At 38.9% G+C, this 20,201-nt stretch overlaps 1 long non-coding RNA gene across 5 annotated transcripts; it reads right to left on the bottom strand.

Moving 5' to 3' along the window:
• Window positions 1-1,776: 1,776 nt before the first annotated feature.
• On the bottom strand, window positions 1,777-18,615 carry LOC136258970 (uncharacterized). 5 transcript variants are annotated; one of them, XR_010703134.1, is made up of 8 exons: window positions 15,985-18,615; window positions 15,695-15,928; window positions 15,484-15,638; window positions 14,891-15,179; window positions 4,318-4,374; window positions 2,735-2,934; window positions 2,019-2,052; window positions 1,777-1,961 (listed from the first exon to the last, which is right to left on the bottom strand). It is a non-coding gene; the product is annotated as an uncharacterized lncRNA (long non-coding RNA). The 5 variants fall into 5 exon arrangements; XR_010703133.1 differs by having other exon boundaries at window positions 15,695-16,359; window positions 16,410-18,615; XR_010703132.1 differs by having other exon boundaries at window positions 15,695-16,588; window positions 18,425-18,615.
• Between the last annotated feature and the right edge of the window lie 1,586 nt (window positions 18,616-20,201).

Raw genomic sequence — 20,201 nt, 5'->3', positions numbered from 1 at the left:
AAGTACTTGAGTACCAATTTTGCAATCCGAGTACCAAAATCCTTAACAAATACTCATTGAGTATTAGTATTTGTTTCAGCCCTAATTTCTATGTACATGATAGACTATAACAAGAGGGGGAAATGCTCATACCTACAGTACATTCATTGCATGCACAATGCCCCTCTGTTCTTGTGAAAAAAGGAATGAGGGTCATATAACCACTGTCATGTGTACATGTATGTAATGATCATGATGTTTTTACAATATTAAATAGTTTTTTAGTATCTGGCCATGGGTCATCTATAATAGTGGACATGCATTTAGTTTCTATTTCAATCAGTTTGAATTCTGGGGTTGGTGGGATGTTTTTCTTTTTGGTCCATTTTCTGTTTTGCCTTATTAGTTAATTTAAAGTTGTCTTAAAGTCTCCAATATTTTTGTTTATTAGATAAATCAAAGGCTTCAGCACAAGTTGCTGTACACCTTCAGTGCTGGACACTGCAAATTCTTTTAGCAATAACAATCATGATAATATGCTGTATATGGCTGAATTGGAGTAGGGATTAAATGTCCACTAATATGAGCTGCAAGTGCATGCAGATGACCTCCCTCATTTCATTGCTTTTTTTCTATGGTCCAATCTAACTTTTCCTTATATGTACTTATTACATTTTGTAATTTATTTCGTATGTAAGGAATTTGTGGCTGTAGGATTGGGTGTCCAGTACTTGTGCTGCACAACCGTATCCACAAACATTGTTGAGTGCCACAAGTAATCTCTTATTGTTAAATGATCTCTTATTGTTAAATGAGTAATTGCCATGGTCGATTCTACTGATTATTGTAGTTTCCTAATATATACCACTTTGACACCTCAGATCAAAGGAAATCACAGGGTTATATATCACATATTGCCCTGACCACAGGGCAATAAGATATCACCCTGTGGTCAGGGCAATATCATGATATAGCCCTGACCACAACTGCCTTTGATGCTGAGGCAGCTACAAAGCATCAGTTCCCTTTGATTGTTTATATAGAGATGCTTAAAGTTTTGCATTGTGGGTTTGAATTAGAGCTGTTTAAAGTTTTGCATTGTGGGTTTGAGTTAAACATGTTGATTTAGTTAGGGGCATTGTTGTGAAGTAAAAAGAATTGAGTGAGTCAGCATTGCATAGTTCAGTTACTAAGCATCACTAAATAATCATTTTTGCAATGTGGGGGTTGTTTTTCTACAGAGTACATTTCAACTGCATGAAAAGATGCCTCAAACATTCACAACCTATATGTCTAAGTGTTTATTTTAGCACCTTAGGTAACTTTATTCATCCACAAAGTGGTTATTTGGTTTAAAATGGTATCACTACAACCAGTGAAACTCACAATCATTTCATTTTGTGCCCACAATTTAAACCCACAATCGATTTTTGCAAACCTCTGTATAAAAGTAATGTGGTGAATGCAGGTTTGTCTTTCTTCACCTATTAGGTGAGCATGCCAGAGTGATATATATTACTTATACCATGGCCACTCAGGATTTGCCTGATATATATATGCCCTCACCCTCGGGCCTGCAGCCCGAGGGCTTGGGCATATATATCAGGCAAATCCCTTGTGGCCATGGTATAACTATTAAATAAACCCTCAGTCAATTTTTGAATTTCAGTCAAATTAGAGCCATATACTGCTTGTAATGTTAACTTTTAATGTAGCTCAATCCTCCCTTCACTGAGAGGTACAAGCGTTGTGGAGGATGGTTGCTAGCTAATACTACACATTGTGACATATTGCAGTAATATAGTAACAGTAATGAATTGATAGTATGAATGAGTACACACAAAGTAGTTATATATGTGTATACTATGTACAAAAATGTACTATATAATGCATAAGACTACAAGGTGATATGATTACCACATGAACTTGCGAGTTACTAGCATTATCTACAGTATGTCAACAATCCTTTTTGTTGGTGCACACTAAAGAATTTTATTCATTAATTGGTCTAAATTGCAATACACATACACCATGCTTACCATCATCAAAAGATTTTGCAGATAAGGAGGTCACCTGTTGTGCATTTGAGAAAATGTAACGATAGTAAACAATAATCTAAGTATAACTTTTTACAAGGAAAATGTATAGGGGAAGAAAGTAAATATTCTCTCTGGAAGTGCAAAATCCCTGTTGTGTGGTATTTTAGGAAGTTGGTAGGAATATTACTATAATAATAATGATACTATTACCTGCATGTAATGAGACGCTACCACAAATAGTTGATTCAAACTACAGTATAGTGTTGGAAGTGATAAGTATTGCACATAGTATATTTTTAAGTTCATTCAGTATTCACTTTAACTGGTTTCCTACATATAACATGTTCCTACATACAGAGGCAGAGGAGACACCTTTATTTAAGAGGGGCTGGGAGTCTAGCTTGGTGATGACATGGCCTAGCTATAAATTGAAGACCGATAAAACCAACCAACTATATCTCCTTACGTAGCTTGCTACACTACTTCTCTGAAGAATACTGTGACTGCTCTATTAGAGTATCTCAATCTTGACTGCTCTATTAGAGTACCTCAAATTATTGAGATAGGCTCTCAATGACAGCTATAGATAATTTCAGGGGGGTTAAGTCCCTCCATAATCTTATTCACAAGTGCTACAGTCCCCCTTTCTCCCCTCCCCCCTTCTCCCTGCCTACATATTCATAATCATGAAACATTATTACACTGAATTAACTTACTAGGTTATGGGTTTACGTTTACAGCAACGTCGTTGAATCATGATACACATCATTATCACTGGAGAGGCTAGCCACACTATTGTGTTGGATATTATAAACCAAATGGCCAGAATACGGCCTGCTTCAAAGAATGTATAAGCAATCAGTGGTGATGCTATAACAAGTATCACCCAGGTGCAGATAGTGACCCAACGCTTCCGCTAAAATCATAAGATGAAGAAATTAAACAACAATAATACTATTGAAGTAACCATGATTATAAATACACACATATAATCACATTTATGTGCCTGTACATGAAGTTACCAACTATGGAGAGGTACCATGTTTTAATGTATAGTTGACTACAGAACATAATGCCAACTATCCACACCATATGAGCTTCTACACATCTTAGACACTTCTCATAATTAATATCATTCATTAATCATTGTTTATAAGTGGTATAAATGCTATGCTTGTTAATGATTATTGTAAGTTCCAAAATAGTTAGTTTGGAGTCAAGCATACTTTTGTGTCTTACTTGTCGAATATCTCTGGAATGCTGGCCTCAAGCTTCTGTAAAGCAAAGCTTCTGAAGGATACATGCACACTCTATGGAAGTTTATAAAGAGTTTGTAAGGCCTGTGATACTTGGTCATATAGAGAAAAGTACAAGGTGTTCCATGTCGACGACTAGCTTGCCTTTTCATTGTTTACCAATGTAATATTAGGAGAAGAAAATTGAATTGTGCAAACCAGAAGCTAATGCATAGAATACAGTAAGGAATTTATAATAAGATGATGATTTTTGATGAGTTTTACATATGCATGTATATAATACTGTGCATGTGTACGTGCATTTAGTATTGTACATTAGGATAACTGTATCATCCAGATTTTGTTACCATGCAAGATATCATCAATATTTAAATAATACCACAAGCTTTTGCTATTAATTAATTAATTTAAAAAATATATAATTATGCTTAAACTAAGATCAGCTCTGCCCCATCATGACTATTATACTGGCATTGTGCTGCCTACCTATAATTCCCTAGTTCTACATGCATACACGCTTCAATACACCAGGCCATGAAGCTACATACGTAGGGTACATATACAAGTAGACCATGGGAACAAGGTTACAGTATTACAATTTACCCTAGGGGTAGGAACACTGATTACATACATATAATTACGTTGCAGTACAACTTTTCTTGGCAGTGCTTAATGATACACATTTTCAAGATAATTAGACAACACATTAAATAGAATAACAACAGATCAGATTTTAGTTGTGTGCATGTAAACTCATTGTTCATACTAAAGCATTTGTAAGGTAAGCTCTAGCTCAACTGCTGTTACATTCCACTGCAGAAACAACACTGACAACATGATATGTGTAGTGTTTTAGTTAATATGGTATACTAGATTATATTTTTACAGCACAGCTTTATGCACAGTAAGTGCTTTACAGTACCATCAAAGATATACTTGTATAGTTAGTAGAGTATTAGCTGCCTTAGCTACTCATTAAAATAACAATTATTACGATGAATGAAGTAAGACGTATGTACATTATGTAAATGTTACATTGATACCTTTGGTATATCTCTTGACTGGCTTTCACTGTACCCAGGTTGGAGCCTTGTATAATCCTGCAAATGTGTAAATGATATACTGTACATCTATTGTGTGAAACTGACACTATATATATTCTCGGCTTTGTAGCTAAGATCATCGCAAATAATATCTGGCACGTAGCTAAGATATTTACCTAATGTCTGACACGTAGCTACGATATTAGCATATTTTTCATGTATTACTTTGAGATAATAAGTCACTCTCTAGAGTTCCTATGGATACATATATATATGAAATTGACAAGGAGAAAACATTCTAACCACCTGGCAGACTCCTGAAAGCATTCAAGTGTTAATCAGATGGCTACAGGTTTGAGGCTGCCAAGGTCCAGTCATGAATTTTTTCTCCTTTCTCTACCTTTTCAAACATACTTACATAACATCTTCAAACAGGCTATAGGACCAGGTGTCCTACAGACCTTCAGCACTTGTGCTGTAAAGCATTAATAAATAACTATATAACCTACATTAAAAGATTTGTACAAGTTTTTAAAGACTAACAACCAATAGACTCTAAGACTTGTGCAAGTGTGCATACTGCCATCTGGGTATCAACTGGTGATCCTAGAGCTGACATATGGGGGAGGGGCATAGCATGAAAGTTGTAGCATGAGTGTTTATATTATAGAAAGCTGAAAAACTGCCTGTCTGCATTCCATTATTTGTGATGCTGCTAACGCAGCAACCAAAGCACATATCAACATGATACTCTTGTGAAATTAAGCACACATTATCTGGCAACTCCAAGTTTGTTGTTACAAATCACTACATGCTTTCATTTGCCTGGGCTCCACCAATATACCACATCCTGGGGTTACAGTAAGTGATGTTTTGAACATTTTCCAGCCAATGTTTTCCACAGAAAAGGTAGACAATAAGTAATTCTTAAACTTTTCCAGGAGGTATAGCAGCAGTTCCTCCATGAAGATGATAGTGTTGGGCCAAAACTTGGTGGATGTTCTGTGAGGCCAAGTCGTGGTTAAAATCTGTCAACTTTTTTTCGTTTAGCCAATCTTTTTGCACACCTTTGCACACGCAGTGGCATATCTAGACTCTCTGGCTTGGTAGGGCACTGAAGAGCAACAAAGGTAACTACCAGCTGACAATGGCTTCTCTCCACCAAATTTATTAAATCCTTATTTACATGCAGCTACATGTATAATTGTATATAGGTTGCTACATTGTTTCTCTGAATGCTGTGACTGCTTTATTAGAGTGATTGACTGCTCTATTAGAGTATCTCAATCTCACTTTTGGTAGGGCACCAGAACTATTTGGTAAAGCACATGTGTCACTAGGCCCACCCCTAGATACACCACTGGCAGGATGTACAGGACACATATAGATGAGCACACTATACTTTTATTATGTAATATGTGTGATGTAATTATATTATGTACTGTGCCGGTAGTGTGCCCATGGAAATTTCAGATCCTTACCAAGTTTAATGCCTAGTGATTTTGTCACTAGTTATCAATAGGACAAGTATACTTCTTAGTATAGTTGTATGTGTGCAGTGAACACATTACAATTGTCTTACACTATTATTACACATAATTATAATCTAATGTAATGGCAAGCTATACCATAATTATTAACTTGAAACATTAGCACCATCTCATGTATGCAGCATACACACAGTAATGTCACTTTCAAAGTACATGTGCGTTATGCCATCCTGTTAGTGTATTGAAATGATGCAAGTTAATAAAACAACACCCCTTAAAGTCACCTAGTCGCCTGTGGTACAGGTAGGTATATGTATGTATAGCACATGTGTGTCACGTATGCATGCTTTCATGTGTGTATATGTGTGTGTGTATATTAATTTTATATCATTTGTAAACAAAAATGTGTATGCAAACAATGGCATCAATAATTTTATGGTTAAATATGGTCAATGGTAAGTAAACTTGTACCAACTTGAAATGATCCAACACAGAGCTACACGGTTTGTCACAAACAACCCATGGCGAAGAGACCACTACGACAGTATGACCACAATCCTACATCAGTCAAATTGCCCAACTCTACAAGATTGACGCAAAAATAATAGACTAATCCTATTAGTAAATAGTCTACTTATTGTTCCGCACCACTACTTGCCATCTCCATCCTTTTCAAACACTAGAGCTAACCATCAATTAAACTTTTCTCACTACCAATCAAGAACAGAAACCTATCGAAACTCCTTTTCCAACAAGACAACCATTGAATGGAATTCTTTACCCTATCCAGATTGACACAGACACATTTAAGTCATAGTTTTTACTTAATAATGTAATTGTACATTAGCGTGCTACCCCTAAGGGTTTTGCTAATCAATAAATAAACAAAAGTATTTAAAGCTGAACAGTACTGATGCTCAAGCAAAGGTTTGAGCAAATTAGCAGGTGCACACTTCCTGGTATATACCCAGGTTATAAATTTAGGCAAGTACTCAACATTATAAGGAATTGAAAAGTTACAATAGAGAAGGCACTAATTAGCTCTATTAGAAAACACAGGACAAACAATACACAGACAAATGAACATGCATTCAATTGGTATGCCCATTCCTGCCCTATACCACTCAAATGTGGTCACTACAATATCTTTCCTCCAACAGTCCACATATACATTGCTGTGAAGCAAAACCAGGTTGCTATAAACCAAGGACATAGCCAAGAGGGTTCAGATGGTTCGAATGAACCTCCCTTTTAGAGGCAGAATTTTAAAAAAAATTAAAAATCATGAGCATTAATGCAATGTGAGTGACCCTCAAAAGTAGTACAGAACTGCACCAGTGTGCAAGTAGCTACTGGAGAGCCCCAGGGCTGAAAGCGGTTGTATCAATCATTAATGAATGAAGTATAGCAAAAATCAACCTATTATGCCACCTGCGTTGTTCACTCTGATTTTGGGGTACATCCTATGGCCCTCTGTATCACCATTGAAATGTTGATGGACCTGTAAGACTGAAACATGCCTCCAGGTATATCTGCATGCCAGCAACAGGACAAAGCCATCAGTGGAAAAGATTGACATAGCCACTTAACTACTCTATAGCCTTATGTACTTTCTCTTCATACACAATAAGAACTAAAGTAGTGGTGTGTAGTGTTATTAGTAAATCAATGAGCTACATAATTTAAACATCTGACAAAATAAGCTGCTAAATGAATTGTTTTCAAATGATTAACTTTGAATAGTTTTTCACAAGCCATAAGTTATCATTATCTGTATACAGAAAGTGCAAACTGAACTGTTAGCTAGTTAAACATGAAAGTTAAGGTAAACGTTTTAGCATAATTGTGAGCACAATAGGTAAACATTTTGAGCACTGCAGCATAGCATAATTAGTAAAATGAAATGCATAATAGGCTTCTGCAAAGTCTAGCTTCCAGACCGCCATTTCCCACAGGCCTTTGCTATTCATCACCACTAATTAAATGATCCCAAGTTCCTATTACATGTACTGTAGTTCTCCACCATTCCCATCTTTCTGTATATTTGTGCAGCCAAACTATGATGGTTTGGTGCTCTTGCTGCAAGCCCACAAGTTCAAATTCCGAAGGAGGTTTCCAGAACCCCAGGAAACCCCCTAAATACACCCCTGCTACCATACGTTTATCAATCTGCAAAACCTCCGCCAAGATGTTAATAGCAGATCCCCCGAGTACAAGTATGGTTTCACTAGCTTCTATCCCTCACTATGAAGCACTTGACTTAACGAATGCCGAAGTTGAAGTGTTGATAAGAATATCCTTTGTGTTATGACACGTCTTCTATCCCACTTTTTTAAGTATTTGGCATCGTAAACAAGGTGACAACGACAAGTAAATTGTGTATGGCTTCAATGTGTTTGTTGCAGTTTAAGAATAATATGGCTTCATCAGGTTTTTTCATCCAATTGAATGTGTCAATCATGTTGTCTTTCATACTCAATGACAGGAGGAGATTTGATAAGCAAGTAAGTTGTGAATAGTTTCAATCTTTGTGTGCTAGTTTCAATAGCTTCATTTTTCCTTTGATCCAATTGAATGTGTAATGGTGCTGTCTTGCATATTCAAGAATCTCTTAATAAATCACCTTACTTCTATTCCTGGGGCTAAACTACCACATACTCCTAGCTAGTTTTTGTAGTGGTTCAATTGGATGAAACGGTGATTTTGGGAAGCCAAACAAAAAATCAACTGTTTTAGTTGCTCTTCTGAAGGCACCAATTGCAATATTGAGTTTCAGTATAAAATTCTGGCACAACCTAACAAGTTTCACATCTATGACTTTGTTTACAACTTACTGTAGATACGGACCTGTATTGGATACCTCAAGCTCCCTTGACAAGCTTTTAGATATGACCATCCTTTGCTGCAGCACCTATGAAGTGTTAGCTAATAATGGAGAGCATTTAACACAGTGTAGAATCTCTACAAAGTAAGTCAAAAGGGTTCCATCAGATGTGTTAAAATGTTCACATTTTCAGAACAAGGAAATGTGATAATTGCACACTATCTTCACTTATGTAGAGCTGGAATACTTTGTGCAAATTATTCAATGAGAATTCCTTTGAATCACTCAGAATCATTAGAGACCCATACTGGATGATGTATAGGACACTCTCTTCCTGTATTATTACCTTTTGGTTTAAGTATGTTTACTATTAAGCACTTTGATGGCTCTCACATACATTTTCTATTATTTGACAGGCTTTTTGTGCATGATAATATCAGATTGGTACTTTCAATGACTAATATAAAATGTTATGAATCAAGCAAATGTTGCTATATAGTTTGGCATTTTTATCTAAATGGGGCTGGATAATCTTTTTGCTTAGCCTCTGCACTATAGCTACCCTATTGTTCCCCAACTCTAAACAGTGCCGGAAGTGTTTAATTAACAGTCACAGTTAAGGTACGTAAGCGTGAGGTAGCTTTGTGACTTAGTGAATGGGATGTAACTCCTAAACCACTTAATTTACATTGTGTGGTGAAGATGCACCAGGCTATATTCACAGGCTTTAGCCTCCTCACAGGTCCTAGTGGGATCGGCATTTAATAGAGATTATCCCACTTGCTGTGAGATTGGTGGTCAGTTGGTATATGCCATCAGAACTTCGTGAATCTACAGTCAACTATATGTTTATGACACTGCCAGATGACTCGTGCCACTGTGTAGCTGTATCCCTGACTGGCTACTTCAAATTATAATGCATATGCAATATTTTGAGAGTAATGGAAGTAAATAGCTAGCTAGCACTAAGCTAAATAAAAATCACTCGAAATTTGGTAGCTACGTAGCTAGACTCTATATAAGGCCCCTATATGGTGATTATTAGTTTCTCATCCACTGCCTGCATCCTTCTTAGCCACCCGCATGGTAAGCCATTATTTACTCTGTGCATGACACTGCAGTCGCAGTTATCAACACACACTACACAACTATCATCACTTAATCAACAAGTTTCTGAAATGGATCATACATGCTCAGAAGAACACGTGATACCAAACCATCATAATTTGCATTGAAACTAAATGGCGTTTTTAAAATTAACGCTTCAGTGCACTATACATCATCGTTTTCCTTGGCAAATTACTGCAATGATTCTGTTTTTCAACAGTCAACTGAAATCCCGTTATGATTAAGTCGATAGAGCATGATTGCAGCTAAAAACCAATGTAAATTTGTGCGAGGAAAGAAAGACGATTTGGACAAGGGTAGCTACATTAGTGTATAAAATTATGGCCTAATGGTAATGCCCTCCCGACCGCATTATAATAACCACCAAATAGGGGATGATATAATTATGTTACTTGTACTGTAGCTAGCTACCCAAATTTAGCGATTGCAAAAAAAAAAATGTATTTGGATGATCGTACCGACGTACGTACGTACTTGTTGTGTATCTACTGAACTTATAGTTATAATTGTAATTGTGATTTCTAATTGATTTGTAATTATCAATATGGTATTTATATCTGATTGTAATCGATGATCATGAGTGTGTGTACGCATGTGTGTTGTTGTATCATGGAACTTGCACATGTATGGCGTGCTTTGTTTGTTGATTTAAGATCCTTCCTGATCGTGTCTAGAAACATAATACTGGCGACGAGGACGGGATATAACAAAGATTAATGGCTTCTTTTGGGAAAATTGACATATTCCAGCCGGAATCTGAGGAGTTCTCGGCGTATCTAGAACGAGTAGAACTTTATTTCGAAGCAAACGGGATCAAAGAAGATAAACAAGTACCAGTTTTTCTTAGTCTGTTGGGAGCGAAGACGTACAGTCTTTTAAGGACGCTTGTTGCACCGGAGTCTCCAAGGAGCAAATCGTTTAAGACGCTAGCAGACTTGTTAAAAGATCATTACGAACCCAAGCCCTTGGTGATCGCCGAGAGATTTACGTTTCACAGAAGAAACCAACGTCGCGAAGAATCTGTCATGCAATACTTAGCGGAGCTTAGAAGATTGGCCACTCATTGCAAATTTAAGGATCATCTTGACGAAGCGTTGCGTGACCGCTTCGTCTGTGGTTTGATCAGCGAGACCATTCAGAAACGACTATTGACGGAAGATAACCTTGATCTCAAACGTGCACTGGAGCTAGCACAAGGAATGGAAGCAGCTCACAGAAATGCACAAGTGCTTCAGGACAACAGCGAAACTACTGAATTAACAGTAGCACACAGTGGTAGCAGGGGACCCAATACAGTTGCTCAGATGCAAGGAGAGGAGGAAATTGATCGGGTCAGCAGGTACCCCAGGACACAAGGAGCCAGTAACACAGGGAGGAGTTGCTATAGATGTGGTAGAAGTGATCACCTGGCACACAATTGTGTCCACAAAGACTCAGTTTGTCATCACTGTAAGAAAGTTGGACATTTAGCAAGAGTATGTCGAAGCCAACCACAAAGTAAAGTGCCAGTAACCAAGAACCATTGGGTGGAACAAACTACAAGTAAACCGGAAGAAGATGTCACAGACCTTGAAGAAGATGTGATATTTAACCTAACCTCAAGGACGACACCACCCTACCAAGTAGTAGTGGAAATCAATGGGCAACTGATCCCCATGGAGATTGATACTGGAGCAGCGATGTCAGTGATGTCTCAAGAAAGTTGGGAGGCCAGATTTGCAGAGTTAACCCTGGAGCAACCTTCACTGTGTCTCCGTACCTATACGGCAGAGAAAATGGCAGTTTTGGGAGAGACGTCGGTAGTGGTGAGGTATGGTAAATATAAGGGTACACATAAATTGTATGTTGTAGAGGGCACGGGTCCTACCTTACTAGGCCGAGACTGGTTGCGTTCCATACCTCTAGATTGGGCTAATATCAAGTCAGTATCGGGAATTGATTCCAATGTAGATAGGTTAATGGGAAAGTACCCTGAGGTTTTTCAAGAGGGGTTGGGCACATTGAAACACTTCAAGGCCACACTTCACTTGCTACCAGGTACCACTCCCCGCTTTTGTCGCCCTCGTCCCCTTCCTTTTGCAATTAGAGAGCAGGTAGAGGGGGAACTGGACCGTCTAGTTGAGCAAGGAATCCTGCAGAAGGTCGATTATAGTGATTGGGCAGCCCCAATTGTGCCAGTGCCAAAGAGTGATGGGGCAGTACGCATTTGTGGCGACTATAAAGTAACCATCAACCCCTCGCTGCAGGTGGACAAGTATCCCTTGCCCAGGCCTAATGACTTGTTTACATGCCTAACGGGGGGTAAGGTGTTTACCAAGCTTGACTTGACAGCCGCTTATCAACAAATGTTGTTGGATGAAACATCTAGTAAATTAGTAACCATCAATACCACTAAGGGTCTTTTTAGATACACGCGGCTTCCTTTTGGTGTAGCCTCGGCACCGGCAGTATTCCAAAAGACAATGGAAACCATCTTACAGGGTATGCCACAAGTTATTTGTTATTTAGATGACATTTTAGTTACTGGTCGTACAGAATCCGAGCACACTAAGAACTTAGAAGAGGTGTTGTGCCGATTGCAAGAGCATGGAGTCCGACTAAAGAGAGAGAAATGTTGTTTTTACAAAACTTCTGTGGAGTATTTAGGACATAGCATTGATGCTAAGGGGGTGCACACTACCAAGAGTAAGGTTAAGGCTATTCAGGAAGCACCTATACCTAGAAATGTACAAGAACTTCGCTCTTTTCTAGGGTTGTTGAATTACTATGCTAAATTTATTCCGAACCTGGCATCACTGTTGCGACCGCTGCATGTTCTTCTACAGGCAAAACAACCGTGGAGATGGACTAAGGATTGTACCACTACATTTAACAAGGCCAAGAACCGTCTGGTAGTGGCACCAGTGTTAGTGCATTACGACCCTGACCTGCCGCTGTGCCTAGCTGGGGATGCTTCTGCTTATGGTGTTGGGGCTGTATTGTCCCATGTCTTCCCAGATGGCTCAGAGCATCCCATTGCTTTTGCGTCACGCACCCTCACTTCCAGTGAGCGTAATTACGCTCAAGTAGAGAAGGAAGCCCTCTCCCTTATATTTGGGGTAAAGAAGTTCCATCAATATGTTTATGGCAGGGAGTTTACTCTGGTGACTGACCACAAGCCGCTTACCACCATACTGGGGCCCAAAGACTCTATTCCATCTCTGGCTGCTGCTCGGTTGCAACGCTGGGCATTATTACTAGCCGGGTACTCTTACAAACTCAAATTTAAGCCTACCAGTACACATGGCAATGCTGATGGCCTTTCAAGGCTACCGCTCAACGATTCTACTGCCGTGGGCTACTTACCAGATGCTGCAAACTTTAATATTGCACAAATTGATGCGTTGCCAGTGACATTCGCAGAGTTGGAAGTTGCTACACGAAAGGATGTTGTTCTCAGCAAAGTCTTGTATTACACTAGGACGAGGTGGCCAAATACCATTAAGGAGCCTTTCAAACCTTACTGGAATCGACGCTTGGAGTTGTCTATTGAAGGTAACACACTCTTGTGTGGGGTACGTGTAGTTGTACCACTAGCGCTTCGTCAACGGATTATGGAGGATCTTCATCAAGGCCACCAAGGTGTAGTGCGCATGAAGGCACTGGCTCGAAGCCACTTTTGGTGGCCAGGAGTAGATAAGGACATTGAGGAGCTAGTGAAGAGTTGCTCTGCTTGTCAGTCAGTGAAGCATGCGCCTGTTAAGGCACCATTGCATCCTTGGGCTTGGCCCACAGTTCCATGGGATAGGGTACATGTAGATTTTGCTGGCCCTTTTGCCGGTAAGATGTTTTTATTAGTAGTGGATGCGCATTCTAAGTGGCCAGAAGTGTGCATTATGTCCACTACTACCGCTACCAAAACTGTTAATGTCCTTCGAGAAATCTTTGCTAGATATAGCTTACCGCAACAACTTGTTTCAGACAATGGCCCCCAATTTGTAGCCGAAGAATTTTCCTTGTTTTTGAAGTTAAATGGTGTCAAACATATCCGGTGTGCTCCATACCACCCTGCCTCCAATGGTGCTGTTGAGAGAATGGTCCAAACCATGAAACAATCTCTCAAGGCAGGGTTGAGTCAGGGAGTTCCAGTTGAGCAAGGTTTGATGAAGTTTTTGTTACAGTATCGTATTACCCCACATGCTGTTACTGGTGCATCGCCTAGTTCCTTATTTTTGGGCCGTACTATACGCACGCGTCTTGATCTTCTCCACCCTAATATAGGCTCAAGGGTGCAAGCTAAGCAACTACACCGGAAAGCTACTGTAGATACTCACCGGCGGTTACGCCAGTTTGCTGCTGGGCAGCATATTATGACACGAGATTTCTACAATGGGGCAAGGTGGATACCGGGTACCGTAGTAGACCAGACAGGGCCAGTATCCTATAGAGTTCGGGTCCAAGGGGGGAGGGTATGGCGTAGGCATGTAGACCACTTGTTAGAAGCCAGTGGTGAAGGTGTTCACCGAGACCACTTACAACAGAATGCTGACAGTGAATTGGATGTCATGCCTGACAGTGAATTGGATGTCATGCCTGGGAATAACTCTGCCTTACGGCCTCCCACTACTGGACAATCTGACACTGCAGCTCAAGCTGATGAACAGTCTGAACCTGTTGCTGATGCAGACTCGCAAGGTCACGAGGTCACAGATGCTGGAACTGAGTCAACAGAGTCTCCCAGATATCCCACAAGACAGAGAAGACCTCCACCACGCTTCAAAGATTATGTTGACAGTCAAGGGGTGCATCAGATTTAGTGGGGGGGAGATGTTGTGTATCTACTGAACTTATAGTTATAATTGTAATTGTGATTTCTAATTGATTTGTAATTATCAATATGGTATTTATATCTGATTGTAATCGATGATCATGAGTGTGTGTACGCATGTGTGTTGTTGTATCATGGAACTTGCACATGTATGGCGTGCTTTGTTTGTTGATTTAAGATCCTTCCTGATCGTGTCTAGAAACATAATAGTACTGAGTTATGAACGCGAACGCGAACGCAAAAACGCGAGGGAAAACGATCCGAAAACAATAGCTATTATGATAGACTACTAGCTAACTGAAGTTCCCATTCTGAATACCGTACCTCTGTCTCTGATGTACTGTGCAATAGTGGCACCTCATTTTCACCTTTACAGCAACCACTCCCCATGATAGCTACTGTTCTGCTGATAAGCTCCAGCAGTGTGATGGATCCAGATGAGGTGATGACAATAGACGATATCCGAGATGACGTTGTGGCAGCACAACCGTAGTAGGAGCGGAAGATCACGTGAGTGACTTCGAAAAGATTGTCCAACATAAAATGTGCATGAAATGTGTCATTTCAGCAACGTTTCATATTTAGAAAAATCCATGGATTTCAGTGGTGTTTCCTGCAGAGGATAGAGAAAGATTTACTGCATCTAGAATGGTGCTGGAAATGAGGCAGTGAAGAAATGTACATTTCAACATTGTGAAATGCATACAGCATGTAAAAAATCCTGTAGCTGAAATCAACATTTCTATATTGTGTATCTGCTTTATAGTACACTGGTAATATAGCTAGCAATGCCTCGCTTCCATGTTGTATTTGCTACCCACAATACAATATATATATATACCATATTTCATTAATAAGAAATAATAGCACATCATTTGTACAACAACTATAATACAAGATGATTGGCGATGTCTCACTTGAGTTCACAAAGCGCTTGATCTTGATCAAAATTGACCAGTAAACGCTAATTCCCCATGTACTTGCTGTTCTACTCGAGTCAGTTGAGTGAAGCTTTCTTCTCATAATCCACTTCATCACTAGCTAGTTCTTGACAGTGTGTTATAGCTAGCATCTGTAAAAATTTTTGCTAAAATATATTGCTACATATGCATGGCAAGTGTAGCAGACCTTAGTCACTCATAACTTTCACAAGATATAGCCATGATCACAAGTTTCTCCACCACCAAACTTCAATAGACATCTACAAAAAACATTACTCATTTTCCAAGAACAATAACAAATTTATTCAGCAATTTAATCTACTACTCAAGACATCATCAGCGGTCCAAGTTTTTACAGAATCAGTAGCTACTTTTATCACTTCCTTTGACAACTTTAGCTAGTGGTGTTGATGAAATCCCGCTGTCATGCAATGATAGATAATAAGAGCGAATCAATAATTGGCTACATCTACTTACCTCAGTTGCTACAAATGCAGCTCTTTATATGTCTATCTACAAAGTTCCCTATAGCTATATACGCTAGGCTAGCTTCCTCTTGCAGCCATCTAAAAAGTAGGCTTAACCAATTCACTTTTAGGTAGTGTACTAGAAATGATGAGTGCTTTTGGCATGCACCCAGCTGACTCTCAATTGGGGGTGCAATATCTTTTCGCCAGCAAACAACTTTGAGCCATGTTATTATTCTTGTAACTGCCAAATGAGTGTAGCACTAGGTATAGCACTGTAGCTAACTACATATTGATACTGTACTAGTGTAGCAAAGGTTAAGTAGCGTATTAAATATATAGTGCATGGCGTCGCTGGCAACTGAAACGATGGGAGAGACAATATCTACGAACGATATCAAGATAACAGTGACAACAATGCTGTGACAGTCTTACTATACTTATACTTGCAGGTAAGTCTCCCATGGAGTACAAGCACTGTTCTAGTTCTAGGTGACGCACACTGAGCAAGCAGGCTTCCTTTGATCTAGCTGATTCCATAGGTGGATCTGAGGGGGGACCAGGGGGTGCTGTGCCCCCCCTGCCCTTCTCTTGCCCCACTTTGACCTACAGTACTATATTGATACCAGAAATTAGAATCATGCTTTCACACTGTATTCAGAAGTATAGAAAGCCAATGGGCAAATAGAAGACAACAGTTATAAATGTACTTTACAGTTGTAGCTAAACTTTACACTGTAAAGAAAGTAAGGCAAACAAATTTGAATTTTTGTGCAAAGATCGAGATACTCTAACTAATATAACAGTCGCAATTCTAATGTCATCAATTTACAATTTTTACAGATCATAACAAAACTAGCTACTCCTTATTTTGATTTAGTATACACTATATGATATATACCATCAAACTCAGAGATAGGCTAACCAATCTCTAGCCATCACAAATGCTTTCAAATTCAAACCTAGGAGGTCAATTTTTAATTTTTTTTCTCCGACTTCATTCTTACAAACTGTATGTCCATCATTCATCCAGCTATATGCTGAATAAAATTATGCAAATGAATATAACTTGTATTAGAATTCCTCTTAGTGGAATAATTTATATAAACAGTGTTGTGCATAAACCTCTCGCTCCCCCTTGACAGTATCACACACACACACACACACACACACACACACACACACACACACACACACGCACACACACACACACACACACACACACACAAAGGCAATGCCTTCAGCTACCACATGCCTACCTGGTGAACCAGAACTGGGACATCTGTGTGCTACTCATGTAGCTAGCCTAGGTGCTAAGAGTCATTGTAAACATAATCCTCCTGGGGCAGGACTAGTATAGCTAACCCACAGAAAGGTATACCATATCTCTGTGAATGTGTGGGCAGCCCTGTACCTTCACCCACTATATATGCTGTACCAGAGCTAAGGATGGTCTGCATGCTTCCCCAGTTGTCACCAGATCCCCATTTAACAGCTGGGTAGGCTGGAGCAATGTGAGTAAAATTGTTTGCTCAAGGAAACAACAACAGCAACTGGGCATTGAACCTGGCTGAAACCTTTCAATTACCAAGCTCTGACCACTTGGCTATGCTGCCTCATTTATTTATACACATACGCTCACACATACACACACACACACACACACACATACACACACTACTCAACATTAAATAATTAAGCCATAATTGTTACTCAGTTTAGAATGCGCCTATGCAAATTCTTCCCTGTATCAAAGCACTGATTGTGCCTACCAAAGGTAATGGATTTGATAGTGACAGACTGTTATAATTAGCAGCTATAATAATTTTTTTTGTGATTCAAAACGTCTATAGGCCATGCCTGCATGCATGGGTCAAAAACAATAGCAAAGTAAAAGTCCTTCCAAGCATTGGCGACACAAAGACTAACAGCTGTTGCTTCAAGTCACTAAATGGATTTAACCATTAACACTAATGAAATAATGTGCTGTGGTGGATACCCAGTATGCAAATTCATAGAGTAGATTACTATGCTACACATCAGTGTTAGCTTTGAAGAGCTTTTACTCAATATGCTTCACACATCACTGTGCCAATGAATTACGAACACTTGGCACTTTTTAAACACACACATTAGGGTATAAAGCTGCAGCTACTACCAGGATCAGGTAACACAGCTAAGCAGGACACATGTGCATAGATGGATTACATTCCATCTTAAGAGCCTCTGAGATTAAAACAACTCTTAACTTGCTGACATGCAGACACTAGTAGAGTTTTGGTGTGCACATGTAGCTGCTATTAGGTGACCAGAAACTCATTTACAACAGAAAAAATAAATACAGTAGGTAGCTATAGTTTACGTATTTAACTAAAAGCATTTAAATGTAGGTCTACAGAATATTTGAATATAGTTATGTGTAATTCTTCAACTCTATGAATACCACCAACCTTCTCTGATGTCATTACTCATGCAGTTTATTAGCAGATAGCCAACTTCAGAAGAATTTTACTCCTCATGCAAGTCCATACACATTGCCAGCTACTATAGCTACAATCACATCTAGATCTACCGTTGGTCCCATAATGTTATTAGGCCTACAGGTCTCCAAATCTCTAGTAAATCTGTAAACTATTGTGGTCAACATGGACCGTAATATGCATGGATGGAAGCCATTTAACTGTCAACTAACATTACAATCAATAAACCACCTAAGTGCTAAGTGTAGTAGGATGGCATCAATTTTGTCTTTACCTCTACAGTACATAGTCTACCATAACCTCTTGGTACATAGTACACATAGCTATATACATAGATTAAATCCTTATTCGTACAATTAAGAGACCACACAATTAAGAGATTCATACAATTGGTAGTGACACAAAGACTAACACCTGTTGGTTTTAGCCACTATAGCTACTGATTGTGGGAGAGACTACCAGGTAGTGAACAGCGTTGTAAGTGGGCCAGGTCAAGTAGGTCTTATCCACTTCACTGAATATCTGGATTACTATTTGGGTCAGTGGGTCTAACGGGTCAACAGTACTGACCCACTTACAATGCTGGTGGTGAATACCCTTGGCTAGATAAAAATTTAAGAATGGGTAGGCACCAGCCTATTATGCTTTTAATTTCTCCTATTATGCTATGCTGCAGTGCTAAAAATTTTTGCCTATTATGCTCAAAATTTTTGCCACAGTTCCCAATGTTTTGTTACTTTCTATGGATAATGATAAACTTTGGCTCATAAACAACTGGTTAAATGTAAAATGTACTCGTTGTGCATTAAGAATTTGGCTACATTGTAAACTATTATAATAACAGTCATGTCAAATAACTACTTAATGCCATATCAGTGGCTTTGACTGTTCTATTATTGTAAGTCAGCCTTTTCTGTTGCATGCATTTTTGCTTACAGTATGACAATTATTCTACCTATTATGCTAGCATTATGCTTGATGCTTTCAGGCACCTATTATGCTCAAAATTATGCCAGCATAATAGGCTGGTGCCTAAGAATGGGAGACCTCAGTGGGTTATACATTTATAGCTAGTAATCCTCCAGAAAATTATTAGCCAGTATCACTCACCAGCTAGTACTTGCAATTGACTACTTGTGTAGTATAAATGTTACCCAGTCTGACAAAAGCAGTCTAGTAACATTTTCAACCGGCATGCATAATTATGACTTTACAACTCATAACTTGTGTTGTGAATAAGGTAGTTACTTAAGCTTGAAGTTGTTGTATGGCACTATATAGCATTTAGATAAGTTTCAAATAGTTTCAACAAAACCACAAAAGTTCACAAATTTGGATATCTAGGGAAAGGCTATATGACTGATATTGTCAGACCAGTTCATATGAAAACACTATAGCATTTCATCTCAACCAATACACCCAGACCGCACGTTTCTGGGGATCAAGTCACCACTGGGTTCATTTTATAAACCTGCCTTACAGATCTAGAATCAAAATTGAGACTTACCTACCATGAGGAGTTTTGGGATTTCATAAATCGGAGGTGAAGTTGAGGTATTTTAAAGCCACAAATATTTGAGTGGGCAGTCTCTGACTTACATGTAGAAAATGGTGTAGGTGTTTTATACCAGTAGATAGATTGATTGTGGGTCAAGTAAAACATATCTTGCACAAAATGTAAACCCACAATCACTTTCTACATTGTTAACTATAAAAGAAAGCTCACTGATCTGCTCTGTATAATATT

The sequence above is a fragment of the Dysidea avara genome, chromosome 6 (assembly GCF_963678975.1).
Source record: "Dysidea avara chromosome 6, odDysAvar1.4, whole genome shotgun sequence".
NCBI lineage: Eukaryota > Metazoa > Porifera > Demospongiae > Dictyoceratida > Dysideidae > Dysidea > Dysidea avara.
Note: the sequence above shows the minus strand (reverse complement) of the source record. Positions and strands in the feature narration are given on the sequence as shown.